This window comes from Columba livia, chromosome 11, assembly GCF_036013475.1.
Source record: "Columba livia isolate bColLiv1 breed racing homer chromosome 11, bColLiv1.pat.W.v2, whole genome shotgun sequence".
Taxonomy (NCBI): domain Eukaryota; kingdom Metazoa; phylum Chordata; class Aves; order Columbiformes; family Columbidae; genus Columba; species Columba livia.
The window spans coordinates 21,606,025-21,620,662 of NC_088612.1; the positions used below are offsets into that span (position 1 = coordinate 21,606,025).

The 14,638-nt window shown below is 49.4% G+C and overlaps 1 long non-coding RNA gene, 2 other non-coding genes and 1 pseudogene across 3 annotated transcripts; 3 read left to right on the top strand and 1 right to left on the bottom strand.

Annotated features, from left to right (window-relative positions):
- Window positions 1-901: 901 nt before the first annotated feature.
- LOC135580537 (olfactory receptor 12D2-like) lies at window positions 902-1,873 on the top strand (annotated as a pseudogene).
- A 4,032-nt stretch (window positions 1,874-5,905) lies between these two features.
- On the top strand, window positions 5,906-5,977 carry TRNAM-CAU (transfer RNA methionine (anticodon CAU)). The gene has a single exon. It is a non-coding gene; the product is annotated as a tRNA-Met (tRNA).
- Window positions 5,978-7,149: 1,172 nt separating this feature from the next.
- Window positions 7,150-7,221, top strand: TRNAQ-CUG (transfer RNA glutamine (anticodon CUG)). The gene has a single exon. It is a non-coding gene; the product is annotated as a tRNA-Gln (tRNA).
- Window positions 7,222-7,823: 602 nt separating this feature from the next.
- LOC135580604 (uncharacterized) lies at window positions 7,824-9,497 on the bottom strand. The gene is made up of 2 exons (XR_010475523.1): window positions 9,360-9,497; window positions 7,824-8,607 (listed from the first exon to the last, which is right to left on the bottom strand). It is a non-coding gene; the product is annotated as an uncharacterized LOC135580604 (long non-coding RNA).
- Between the last annotated feature and the right edge of the window lie 5,141 nt (window positions 9,498-14,638).

A 14,638-nucleotide genomic window follows, 5' to 3' on the forward strand; every position in this document is an offset into this window, starting at 1 on the left:
CTTAATCATCACTGCGTTGAATGTACAGAGAAAACTACTCATCTTGTAAAATTTGGGGTCTCTGTTGTAAGCCAGAAATAGCTGTGCCTGCCTGCTCTAGTAGAATAATGTCAAGAGTTTGTTCTTTGTTCTTTATGAAAAAAAACTGAAAGCAAGTGTGTACCCATTTGCATTTCAGAAGACGAACGATGGTGACAGAACTGACCGTGTTGTCTCATTGGGCAGTATGACCGACTTTCAGTGGGATGAGCCCGTTCGTCTGGAACTTGCACCAGGTAACTCGTCTCCTGCAAGTTCAGTCTTGCTCCATCACAGTATTGCGGGAGATGACATCTTGGCTTTTGTCCCATTCGTCTGCTGCTGAGCAACCTAGAGACATTCTTTAAGCAAAGTATACATTCCAATAGGAAAAGCAGTTTGTGATCACAAGCTCAGGCAGCCTCTTCCTTTATTCTCATCAACATCCAAAAGAAATGCTGAGGACTGTATGATACCTTGGGGCACCTTCTGCTGGCTGTTTATACAAAATTGGAAATTGTGCAGTTTTTCAGATGGAAGAATTGTCTGAAAGAGATTGCAACCAATAAAATGTGAAAGTTGAAATCCACTTAATGAAATGTAGGTACAATACTGGAAAGAAAGCATCAAGAGTGATTCACATGATGAGATATGAGATTGATTGATGAGATCATGGGTTGCAGCAGGAAGTTACAAATGAGGACAACTGAAATATGAATGTGGGCGAATGTGAGAAATTAGCCATGTTTTACTTCATATATACATACATCACTCGCACATCATTTCTATTGTGTTTGATAACATGTCTGAAGTATTGTAATGCTCTTGCTGCTCACAACTGTGGAACCTTGACATTTTGCTTTTGCTTCTTTCTGTTCTAGCAATGCTGAACCAGACAGAGCTCAGCGAGTTCATCCTCTTGGGTCTCACTGATATCCAGGGGCTGCAGCACTTTTTCTTCATCTTCTTCCTCTTGCTCTACTTGACCAATCTTCTGGGAAATGGTGCCATTGTGACCGTGGTGATAGCTGAGCCCCGTCTTCACACACCAATGTACTTCTTCCTGGGGAACTTGTCCTGCCTGGACATTGTCTTCTCCACAGTCACTGGTCCCAAGATGTTGACTGGCCTTCTCTTTGGACATCAGCCCATCTCTTTTGGTGGGTGCTTGGCTCAGATCCACTTCTTCCACTTCCTGGGAACTACTGAGGCTGTGCTACTGGCCACCATGGCCTATGACGGTTACGTGGCCATCTGCAATCCTTTGCGCTACACCCTTGTCATGAGCCCCCAGACTTGTCTGCTGCTGGCTGCAGCCAGCTGGTCCATTGGTTTTGTGCATGCCATGATGCACTCAGTCATGACCTCTTAGCTGACTTTCTGTGGCCACAACCACATTCATCACTTCTTCTGTGACATCAAGCTACTGTTGAATTTGGCTTGCAGTAGTACCAGCCTCAACATGACCCTCCTCAATGTCATTACCACATCTGTTGCACTAGGCTCCTTTTCTCTCATAGTCCTCTCCTACCTCTACATCATCTGCTTCATTTTCCATAAGGTCCGGTCCCAGGAAGGAAGATGGAAGCCCTTCTCCACCTGTGCCTCCCACCTCACTGTTGTGGCACTGTTGTACATTCCAGTGCTCTTCAATTACACACCACCCTCCTCAGGAAGCTCCCTTCAAAGGGATGTGCAAGTGTCTCTCCTGTACAGTGCTGTGACCCCAGCTCTGAACCCCTTGATCTACACTCTTAGGAACCAGGAGATGAGATCTGCCCTGAAAAAAATGCTAGGGAAAAGTTCATGTTCCTGGAGGAATGTGACTAAAACAAGGACAAGGCTCAGAATGTAGTTTACTCCACCTCTCCTGTTTCTAAGGAGAAAGCTCAGAAGGACACTGTATTGCAAAAGCCTGGAAAACAAACAATTATCTCATGTAGTTTAACACATTAAGAAGTTAATTGTTTAGATATGAATCAAAGGGGAGATATTCATGGACTTGAAGCTTATTCCATCGTATTTACATGCCATATGTATGGTAGCCCATGTGGTCTCCGGCTTCTAAAACAGATGCATTTGTACCTCTTGCAGGACATGTTTCTAAGAGAAAGCTCAGGACACTGTGTTGAAAGAAACTGGAAAACGACGGTTTATCTCATGTAGTTTAACACATTAAGAAGGTAATTGTGTAGATCTATATCAAAGTTGAGATAATCATGGACTTGATGCTCCTTCCATCATATTTAGATGCAATGTGTATGTTAGCCCATGTGGTCTCCAGCTTCTAATACAGAAGCATTTGTGCCTCTTGCAGGACTTGAGGCAGAGCTGGAAGTCCTATGCAGGTGTCCTAGATGTCTAAGACATGAAATTAACAACTCTGCTAAGGCATCTGAATGACCCTGTGGTCATTCAGAGCTCCTGTATAGCTGAAGAGAGTTAGTGTGTGTTATGTTTTGGGTGGACATAACTTGAGCGTGATATTGTCAACATTTGACTTGAGTCAGCCCCGTGGAGGGATCTGGTGAACGGTGAAACAATTGATCTGTATTTACATGAACTGCTACAGACATGTTAAATGTCCTTGAGTATCCTACCCTGACTTTGCCTTTGGATCCAGACCTGGAGACATCTGTTGCAGGTTCTTTGTCAAACTCCATGCCTGTGAATTAAGGACGTTTCTAAGAGCACTAGATATCTACTTACACTTGGGTACCAAATCCCAGCCTTTATGTGGGATGCAGAAGATTGATTATAAGTGCTTCTTTTGGAGGTGTTGTGGGTCTTTCAGCCATTTCAGACATTCAGCACCTTCAGTCTTAGCCTGGATTACACTTCCATGTCATGGAATCGTATCATAGAATCATTTCAGTTGGAAGACACCCTCAGCATCACCGAGTCCAACCATAACCCAACTGTAGCACTATACCATGTCCCTAAGAACCTTCTCTAAACACCTTTTCAACCCCTCCAGGGATGGTGACTCCCCACTGCCCTGGGCAGCCTGTTCCTATACCTGACAACCCTTTCCATGAAGAATTTTTTCCTGTATCCAATCTAAACCTCCCCTGGTGCAACTTGAGGCCATTTCCTCTTGTCCAATCAGTTGTTTCTTGGGAGAGGAGACCAACCCCCTCCATTCTCCAACCTCCCTTCAGGCAGTTGTAGATAACAATAAGGTCTCCCCTCAGCCTCCTTTTCTTAAGGCTAAACAGACCTTGTTCCCTCAACTGCTCCTCGTCATTCTTGTGCTCCAGGTCCTTCACCAGCTTCATCACCTCCTCTGCACTCTCTCCAGTACTTCAATATCCCTCTTATGATGAGGGGCCCAAAACTGAACACACTATTCAAGGTGAGACCTCCCCAGCACCGAGTGCAGTGGCACAACCACTGCTCTAGTCCTCCTGGTCACAGTATTCCTGATACATGCCAGGATGCTGGTGGCCTTTTTGGCCACCTGGACACACTGCTGGCTCATGTTCAGTCAGCTGTCAATCAACACTCCCAGATCCCTTTCTGCCAGGCAGCTTTTCAGCCACTCTTCCCTGAGCCTGCACCGTTCATGGGGATGTTGTGACCCAAGTGCAGGCCCCGACACTTGGCCTTGGTGAACCTCAGAAAATTGGCCTCTGCCCAGTGATCCAGCTGGTCCACATGCCTGTGCATGGCCTTCCCACCTGCCAGCAGATCAACACTCCCACCCAATTTGGTGTCATCTACAAACTTAGTGAGGGTGCACCCAATCCCCTCACCCAGGTTATTGAAAAAATGATTAAACAAAACTGGGCCCAGTACAGAGCCCTGGGGACACCACTCATAACCAGCCACCCACTGGATTTGGCTCCTTTCACCACAACTCCTTGGGCCCAGCCACCTAACCAGTTCTTTACCCATTGCAGATACACCATCCAGGCCATGAGCTGCAGCTTCTCCAGGAGATGCTGTGGGATAAGGTGTCAAAAGCTTTACTAAAATCTAAGTACACAACATCCACAGCCTTTCCCTCATCTACTACGTGGGTCATCTTGTTGTACAAGGAGATCAGGTTGGTCAAACAGGACCTGCCTTTCATAAACCCATGTTGACTGGGCCTGATCTTATGGTTCTCTTGTATGGGCCATGTGATATTACCCAAGATCACCTGCTCCATGACCTTCCCTAGCACCAAGATTAGACTGACAGGTCTGTAGTTTCCTGAGTTCTCCTTACGGCCCTTCTTGTAGACAGGCATCACATTAGCCAACTTCCAGTCAACTAGGACCTCCCCAGTTGGCTAAGATTGCTGATAGATAATGGAAAGTGACTCAGAGATCACGTCCGCTAGCTCCCTCAGCACGCTTGGGTGCATCTCATCTGCCCCCATGAAATTGTGGATGTCCAAGTAGTGTAGCAGTACGCTAATCATTTATCCTTGGATTACTGGGGTTTGATTCTGCTCCCCACGCCTGTCTTCTGGCTCAGGGGGCTGGGTACCTGGAGCACCACTGTTCTGACTAATTAAGGCTGCTGCAAAGATGGCATTTAATACCTTAGCAGCCTTTCGGTCATCCTCTGTCATTTTGTTTCCCTCTGTATCTGTCAGGGGATAGAGATTCTCCTTAGACCTGCTCTTGTTGCCAACATATTTACAGATACCTTTTTAGTTGCCTTTACAGAGGTGACCAGGCCCGTATCTTGACAAAATGGAGTGTAACAGACTTATCACAGAATCCCAGAGTGTCAGGGGCTGGAAGGGCCCTGGAAAGCACATCCAGTGCAATCCCCCCATGGAACAGGAACACCCAGATGAGGTGACACAGGAAGGTGTCCAGGCGGGTTGGAATGTCTGCACAGAAGGAGACTCCACAACGTCCCTGGGCAGCCTGGGCCAGGCTCTGCCACCCTCACCCCAAACAAGTTTCTTCTCAGATTTCAATGGAACCTCCTGTGTTCAAGTTTGCACCCATTGCCCCTTGTCCTGTCACTGGTTGTCACCGAGAAGAGCCTGGCTCCATCCTCCTGACACTCCCCCTTTCCATATTGATAACCATTAATGAGGTCACCCCTTAGTCTCTTCTTCTCCAAGCTAAAACTTATAGGTTTAACCAGTCAGTTTACAGGGAATGTTGGTGGGGGGACACATAAGGGGATGCTGCTGGCTGAAAACGGAAGGCAGATAGCAAAGCTTGTGTGCTCCAAGTACCTCAGTCAATGGGGAAAGGAGGAGGAATCACCTGTGGTTGGGATTAGGGTAAATACGGGGCTGTGTCTTCCCACACTTTTGAGGGACCCCATAGAGACTCCAGTGCACTTTATTCATCAGCGTCCTCCAGGCTGAACAAACCCAGTGACTTTAGCTGCTCTTCACTTGGCTTCCTGTCCAAACACTTGAGCAACTTTTTAGCCCTCTTCTGCACACTCTCTAGTAGCTTAATATCTTCTTTATCCCATGGCACCCAGCCCTGCACACAGTGTCTCAGGTGAGGCCGCTCCAGTGCAGAGCAGAGCGGGACAGTCCCCTCCCTCACCTGGCTGGCCATGCTGTGCTGGATGCACCCCAGGGTACAGTTGGACCTCTTGGCTGCCAGGGCACACTGTTGGCTCATGTCCAACTTGACGTCAAACAGAACCCCCAGATCCTTCTCCGTGGAGCTGCTCTTCAGCATCTGGTCCCCCAGTCTGTATGTACAGCAAGGGTTGCCGAAGAGGGGAGAAGGACAAAGTAAGGCCCTTGCACTTGCCAGCCTGAGTGCGGGGACACTGAGGTTTGCAGGGAGAGCTCGATGCAGCCTGGTGATGGGTGCAGGGAAGAGGAGGGCAGGAGGCCTGAGCAGCAGCGCTGGTGCTGGCAGGTCCAGGCAGCATCAGGCAGGGCTGGGGAGGTCCCTGCAGAGCTGCTGGGGGGAGCAGAGTGGCGCAGCGGGAGCGTGCTGGGCCCATAACCCAGAGGTCGATGGATCGAAACCATCCTCTGCTACTTGCTTTTGGCCTCGCTCCAGCCCCACCAGACACTGCCTCTCCCTTGCAGCGTTCACCAGGTGCTCCCTGCACTGCTGCCCTCCTGCCCTCTGGACACCCAGGGCTGCCCAGGGCTGTCCCAGTGCCTGAGCCCCCTCTCTCTGCCACTGACACCTTCTCCTTTGCTTTCTCTGCAGGCACTGCTTCCAAAGTGCCCATCAGCAAGGCAGAGGAGGCTGTGGACCAGCAGCCAGAGCACAGCACACAGTTCCTCCAAGCAGGCAGGGGATGTCCTGGGAACACTGCTGTTTCCCACTTGCCACCAGGCAGCTCAGTCCCCACCTTCCCAGGAACAAGAGGGGACCATCAGGGCTCTGCAGCTGGGGAGGAGGACAAGCATGTTAGTGTGGGAACCACCTCTGTGTCAAGAGGTAAGGGGAAGACCTGTGTGGGATGTGGACAGTTCCAGCTCTGCAGTGCACCTGCTGCACCATAAAGCTGAGCCATCAGCAATGTGTGTGGCCCCCCTGTGAAGACATATTCGAGAAAGGGCAGAAAAGGCCAGGCTGAGAGAGGAGGAAGAAACGAAAAGAGTGGGAAAGAGCAGAGGGAAGATGCATCCTGCTCGTGCAGGTAAAGGAGCCTGGTGTGAAGGAGTCTGGAACAGCCTTAGGAGATGAACGCCATTCTCACTGAGGGAGAGGCTACTTTGGGACAGAAGGGAACAGTGTGTCCTGGAAGAAAGGCCCAGGGTTTGAAGTCAGCCAAGACAATCCTAGCAGAGGAAAGCAGTCTGGATCATGCAGGGTCTTCAACATGGGGGTGCAGGGAAGCAGCAGCAGAGAGCACAAGTACAAGCATCAAACCACCCAACTCTGGGTTATCAATGCACTCTGTGAGGGGCAATGTTGAAGAGCATATGCTGGAAACTTCATAACCAGGTCTTATGAACAGAAAGTGAGATTCTCAGGGCTTAGCAGCCTGGATCTTGTAACAGAAGGCATGTGAGGCTTGTGCAAATAGCTCTGGCATTCCCTTGAAAAGCCCTGTGAGTAGCGGGTGCCTGGTGGCCCTGGAGGAAGAGCGTTTTTACTTGGTGATGGCCAGGCAGATGGAGAGAGTGCCAGGCTCACCCAGGACCATATGGCTGCAGTGGGGTGGCCACAGGAGAAAGACAACAGGTGTTCAGCAGGTCCCATGGTGTAATGGTGAGCACTCTGCACTCTGAATCCACTGGTCTGAGTTCAAATCTCAGTGGGACCTCAAGTTTTAGCTCTCTCAGAGCTTTCCTCTGCATGCACAGCCTTGCTGTTGGGTCACTTCTTTAATGCATTCCCATCAGCCCTCCTCTCCTGTGCTCCCAGCCCTGGCACTGACATCAGTGCCCCTTCTCCTGCCCTGTGCCCAACAAACCTCTGCAGGTTTCCCGAGGTCTGGCCCTGCCCTGTCTCAGCTCCCTTCTTCCTGATGCCTGCTTCTGGATGGGGGATCCAGCAGCGGCTCAGCAAATCACACAAGAGCTGAGGTGTAGATCATGGAGGCCAAGCATGGCTCAAAGCAGGGTCAAGAAGAGGAGGCTGTTGAGGGCCTTGTCTGGTTGGCTGTTGGACATTTTCTAAGATGGAGAATCTACAGCCTTGCTGGGAACCTTTTCCCCATCTTGACCACCATTGTTTCTGGCATTAAGTTTATTTCCTCTCCTGTCCATTGCTTCTGGTGTCCTGTCAGGGAATTCCACCCACCCTGGCACTGTTTCTGCATAGGGACACAGTCATTGTCATGGGAAAGAGCAGGTTCTCCCTCTTTCTTGCAGAGCGGTTGAACAACTGACAGAGGAGGAGGACAAACCACCAGGAGTCTCCAGCTACGCTGCGCAAAGTCTTTAATGAGAAGGAGCAAAAGCAGTGGCACAGAACAGAGATCAAGAAACACATCTGCAGGGTTCAGGGCAACACAGAGAACAGCCCATTGCCCAAGGACAAGCTTGAAACACCAAGCACTTGCCTTTCCCCATTCTGCTCCACCTGCTGGCAATCCCAGCCCAGCAAGAGCAGTCCCTAACTCCAGCACCCTCCTCCAGCACCAGGAGGTTCAGCAAAGCAGAAGAGAACGAGCCCTTTCTCAAGGAGCTCAGAGCAAAGCAGAGCCAGAGGAGGCACAGCGAGGCCTGACGTGCAGCCAGGAGCCGTGGGCACAGGTCCCTCCTGCCAGCTGGCATGAGGACACCCAGCCCATCTGCAAGGCCTGGCCACACTCCTGCTGTGCAGTCCCCATCATTCTTCCTGCTCCAGAAGGGACGATGTACCAGGTTCAGCAGTTCAGTCGGCAGCGGGGTGGAGGCAGGCACAGCCCTGACCCCCCCAGACCAAGGGAGCCCCCAGAAGAGATGGGAACCCCCCCAGTGCTGAGGGAGCTCCCAACGGCAGCTGACAGAGAGGATCCCACAACTGTGTTCTGAGGGAAAGAAGTGAGAATGGGGCCCGGCAGGGTCACCACCACTGGAGAGGCCTCAATGGCCACTGTCGAGTCACCACAGCGGGCGACACAGGGCTCACTGCAGCTGCTTGCAAGTGGGGTTGGGCCAGAGGAACCACAAGGTGCTGGGATACAGGGTCTGAAGCAAGACATCTCTCGGTGAGGGAGGCAAAGCTGAAGCACAAAGCACAGACACAACACAATTTCAGTCTGTCTTTCTTGTCCTCAGTTCTCTCTGCAGATGCACTTCACTGTCCTCCACCTGCCTTTTAACTCTAAGTTCAGAAATTGCCTCCAGCTCATCTTGCTGACATGTACAACAGGTATGACACCTCAGCTAAAGCTAGTTTTGAATGCCTAGGACCAAAGAAGTGCCTAACTGATTGCTCATGTCACAAGGACCTCCTCCTGCATTACCCAGTGCAAAAGCCCAGATGAAGTTTCATGCAACTAGTCCACCACAAATAGGCTGCATGGAACAAGGGTCTCAGAAATCAGCTCTTGAGAACACACAGTGTGCACAGAGCTGCCATGGCCCTCACTGTGCTCTCTGAGTTGCATGGTCCAGAAAGGCTGAACCACTTTTGGGACAGGACCCAGCTCAGTGGATTTAAAGCCCCTGTGGAGAGCCTGATCATACCCCATCTCCAGAACAGGCAGTGCTGCATGGAAGGAGGCACTGGATGCACTTGACCATTTGCTGAGCAAGCAGACCTCCCTGCAGCTGAGCCCCATTCATCCCCTTGTGCTTGAAAGAATCCCCATCTTCCCAGCTCTCCCCAGCCAGGCCCATTATAAAGGAAAGAGGTTGCAGCCCTTCAACAGTTCTATTGCTGTGCACGTTGAGGCAGCCCAAGGATCCACCTGAGTAGCCACCATGACAGCAGTCCAGCCCATGGGGAGAGATGGAGTGCACAGAGTCTTACCTCGTTCCTGGAGGAAAGGGAGGCAAGAGAGGAGGATGCAGAGCCTGGAGCAGCGCAGGCTTTTATGCTGTGTCCTAGTGCTCTGTGGGGCCACAAACATTCCTCGCTCATGAAGCATCTAAGCTCCCATTAGTTGTTGCTTGCCAAAGCCTTGCTGGTGATTGAGTCCCTGCCCATTTCATCTGAAATATTTTGCTCCCACTTCATAATAACTGGAATGAGCTGTGAATCACAGAACGAGTTTTGATTCTAAAGGTCCTTAAATATAATTTTGTTCTACCCCCCTCACATGGACAAGGACACCTTTGACAAGAAAAGGTTTCTCAAAGGCCCTTCCAGCTTTAAAGTGCTTTAAACACTTCCAAGATGGAGCAATCACAGCTTCTATGGAAGGCCTGGTCCAGTGTCTCACCACCATCACAGGGAAGAGTTTCTTTCAAATATTTAATCCACATCTAACCTTTTTCATTTTAAAAACTTTGCCTCTCTTCTTGTCACTGCACTCCCTGACAAAGTGTCCCTCCCCGTCTTGAGGTCTCTGAAGAGCCTTCTATTCTCTAGCATAAAAACCCCCAAATCTCTCATCCTCTCCTCCTAGGAGAGGTGCCCAGACCCCCTGATCATCTGTGTGTACTACTCTGGACCCAATTGAGCAGGTCCATGTATTTCTGATGTTGCAGGCCCTACATCTAAACACTGTACTCCAGGTGGAGTCTCATGGGGCAGAGTAGATGGGTAGAATCACCTCTGACTTTCAGGCCACCCTTGTTCTGATACAGCCCAGGATACAACTGGCTTTCTGGGCTGCAAGCATGCATTGGCGGCTCATATTCAGTTCTTCATCCACCAATATGCCCAAATCCTCCACCACAGGGCTGCTCTCTATTCAGTCATGGCGCAGCCCATATCCGTGTTTGGGATTGCCTTGACCCAGGTGCAGAACCTTGCATATGGCTTTGTTGAACTTCATGAGGTTCGCCTGGACCCCCTCTCTAGCCTGTCAAGGTCCCTCTGGCTGGCATCCCTTCCCTCTAGAGTAACAACCATGTCACTCAACTTGGTCCCATCTGCAAGCTTGTTGAGGGTGAACTCAATCCCACTGTCTATGTTCTCAGCAAAGATTTTAAATAATAAATAATAAAGTGGGGGTTATGTTTTCACTTTTCCAGAAATTTCACCAACCTGCCACAGCTCTTCAAATTTGATCGCTATTGGCTTTGCAACTTCATCTGCCAATTTCTTCAGGATCCTTGGATGCATCTCAACAAGTCCCACGGAGTTGTGCACATTCACGTTTGTTATATGGGCTTGAACGTGATCTCCCGTGATGACTGGTACTTCATTCTCCCAGGCCCTGCCTTTGGATTGCATTACTTTGGTGTTGTGGCTAAGACACTTGCCAGTGAAGACAGTGACAAAAAAAGTTGTTGAGTATATCTACCTCTTGCATGTCAATTGTAGTCATACTACCCCAGTCTTGACCCGTTGGGTAAATTCTTCCGCACTAGTAAACAACAGGTCCAGCAGTGTCTCTCCTCTGGATGGAGTTTCCATCACCCGTAATAAAAAGTTGTCCTCAGCACATTCCAGTAGTTTCCCGGACTGCTTGCGGTTTGCCGTACCACTTTCCCAGCAGATGTCTGAGTGGCTGAAGCCCCCTATCAGGATCAGTGCTTGGTGACTGTGTGTCCTGGTTTTGTTAAAAACAAGTTTCTCTTTCAGTGAATTTGCCTGTCAGCTAAAGCCTTCATATTAACTGCATTTTCCTGGAGAACCAGACACATGTTTTGGTAAACCTAGCAATGGAATGCAAACTTATTGATAAGCACAGATGGACATCTCGCGAGAGGGGAGACGAGAAACAAGTGACCAAGAAACTGACCAACTGTGTATAACATTCCATTCACGTGAATACTTCACATAAAAGTGCGAGATCACGAGGATCTCGTCCCTTTTTCCCTTTTTTTCCTTATGGCCGTCATTAGGAGAGGACCTTGCTAGTTGTCACTGCGAACTGAGGCCTAGTGACAGACTGAATCCAGCTCCGCTTGGCTGCAGAGTCCAGTCCAGGACTTCGGGTGCCGGCTCTGCAGTTGCTGAGACTTTCAAGGTAGGTTTTGTATATTTTGTATTATTTTCTCTATTCTTATTAGTAGCATTAGTAAAACATTGTTAATTTTTCCAACTCTCTTCTCTCTGTCCTTCTTTCCCTCCCGATCACCTGTCCTGAGTGGGAAGGGGGGAGAGGGAGGGGCAAAAAAGGGGGAAGTGGGGGGGAAGAGGAGGTTAACAATGTATTTGCCAGGGTTTTATTGTCACCCCGCAATCTTAACCCTCGACATTGTGATACGTCGAAACAATTCTTCTGTGTCCCGCATTTGTAACGTAAATAAACTCTGAGGCTCAGCTTGTGTGCAGCCAAATTTTAAGTGGGTTTGTGTCTCATGAATTGCCTTTGTCACATTGCCCTCTTCATGGTGAGCATAAACATGAGCCACGGTGAAATGCATCTATGATGGACACCTTGAGTTAGCTGTTGGGTGCTTTTAGTGCAGATATTCAAGCTAAACCTAAGGAACATTTCTACAATGGGGATTGTAGACACACAGGAGAGAGCAAGTAGGTTCAAGACTGCACAATCTTGTACAGGAGAATAGATGCTGTTCTGCAGGGATGTTGCAAAGCTCAATAGCAAAGAAGGATCATTGTGGGCTGGAGGGAAACCCCTTGCAAGCAGGACTGAGGGCCTCAAGGACCTTAAATACTCATATCAGGCTCTGCCACAGCTTGTTTAGTCTGCCCATGAGCCCAGGGAACAAAAGGCAGATTAATAATAATGAAGAGCAGACCAGAGGGTCAAGCCGGTCTCTTTCAAGTAACCTCTCCATGGGATCTCCATAGCCACATCCTTTGATAACCAGGCCCTCATGTTTCTTCCAAGAAGGAATTTAGGCTTGGATCAAGAAGTGAAGAACCTATTGAAAAGAAGAAAATCAACACATAGGAGGGTGATCACAGAGAAGCCCATGCCCATCTCTGAAAGACACCCACACCCAAATCGACTTGATTTGCTCAGAAAGAGCATCCCATACCCCAGAGGAATGCATGGCCTGAGTTTGCAGAGAGGTTCAGGGCAGAGAGGCAAAAGCTCATGGCCTTTTTTCTTGATCACAGATGGGGTGATCTATTCTATACATTTCAGACTACAGAGGGACATTGCATCAGTCTCACAGAGCACCTGGGAGTCATCATGATGTGAAAGAGTTGGGAAAAACCCTGAGCTCCTGGCAAACGTGAGTCATCATGCTGTGGACTCCAGTGGACAAAGTGCCCCAGCCTCAGGCATGTCAGAGATACCAGAGTCATAGCCTCATTCCTCTGAAAGCTCTGCTTTCCTCAAAGGCATTACCACACCTTTTAGCATCATTCCTGAATCAACTGGTGCTTCTATGCAGCCTTGTGCTGCAGCTGACTTCCAAGGCATTGCTGTTTGTTTGCTGCTCAAGGGCTCTTGAGACTCCATGCTCTTCCAAATAATGATGGTTAGAAGGGACCTGAGAAGGTCCTCTGGACCAATCTCCTGCTCTGAGCAGACAAAGCTTCCCACTTACCTCAGGAAGCTCTGAGCCTTGTCCTGTTGACTTCTGAACTCTGCCACCATTGGAGAAGTCACTGTCTCTAGGACAGCACATCCAGGGCTGCACTGTGCCCCTTGCGGGCCACCAGGAGATGGCAGTGAGGGTGCCAGCATTGTTTAGCAGTTACACAGAAGGGTCTGGGGAAATGAGATGAATAGATTTTTTCATGTGGTCTGTATAATGACACCTCAGGGATGGCCACTTCTCTTTCTCCTTCTCAGTCTGGTTGTTTCATCCCACTTTTGAAACACACCGATATCTAGGTTTGATCTGAATGAGCCAAGAAATCTTGTAGTGGTCCATGAAGACCATGAGTGCTGGATGTGTGAATGCCACATGGTCTGCATTTCACTTTCATGCCATTGAGTATAACCCTCTTCTGGGCAGCAGGTGCGACAGGAAGAAGAGGGAAAGTCTGTAGAAGCAGAACTTTCACTGTAAATCCTGGAAGGAGCCTTCACTCCTAATCCTTCTGTTTACTTCCCATCCACCTCCAGACCTCATCCCATAACCCTGGGATCTTCTGGAGAGAAGTACTGGCAGAGGAACAGACAGAACGTGAGGGCTGGAGCACGTGGTGTGTAGGGTAAGGCTCACGCCACTAGGGTTATGGAGTCTAGTGAAGATGAGCAATGTGGGGAGCAGGAGATGGATGTAAATGCAAAAGGGTAAGAGGCCTGAAGCTGTTGAGTTATTGGGGAATTTGAGCTGCTTGGAGCAGTTCATTGGAGCAGAGGACCTCCAGACACCCATTCCAACTGTTGTACTTCTCAGGTATGCTGAATGAAAGAGTCGCTTTGGTTGGAAGAGACCCTCAAGAAAATCAAGTGCAGCCGTTGACCTAACACTGTCACATGAGTCCCTGAGTAGCCAGCAAAAGGTCATGCCTTGGAACATAGCAACAGTTCAAGATCACGTAGAAGCACCAGTGGTTTCATGAGGCCATGAGCTCTGGTATCGCTGGTGCACCTGAGGCCAGGACAACATGTCCACTGAAATTCACAGCAATGACTCATGTTTGACGGTAGTTCAGGGTTTTTCCCAGGTGCCCTAGGATGCTGATCCAATGTCCCTTTGTAGTCTGTAATGCATGGTATGGGCCATGCCATTCCTGACCCAAGAAAAATGGCCATGAGCATCTGTTCCTTGCCCTGCACTTGTCCGCATAAGCAGGCCATGCAAGCCTTAGGGCTCTGGGGTTCCCTTGCAGAGCAAACCAGGTCCATTTGGGTGTGGGTCTCTTTCAAGAAAGGACAAAGGCATCTCTTTAATCACAAAACCTGGATGTGGTACAGCCTGATGAACATGAACAAGGTCGTCGTGGCTGTCATTCCAACCCACAAGGGACTTCCCTCCAGCCCCAAATGGTTTTTCCTTGCTGTTCAGCTTTGCCACATCCCTGTAGAGGTGCATCTCTTCTCCTGTATGAGATTGCACAGTCTCAACATTCTGTTACAACTTACTCATAGTCTCCTCCGTGTCTACAATGACCTGTGGGGAGGAACGTCTCTCAGGTTTAGCCTGTGTGCCTGCACTGAAAACATTGGAGAGTTGACTTGACGTATCCTTTAAAGCAGAACTTCACCATGACTGGTGGTTGCACTCACCATTAAGAAGGCAATGTGACAATCCATATCACAA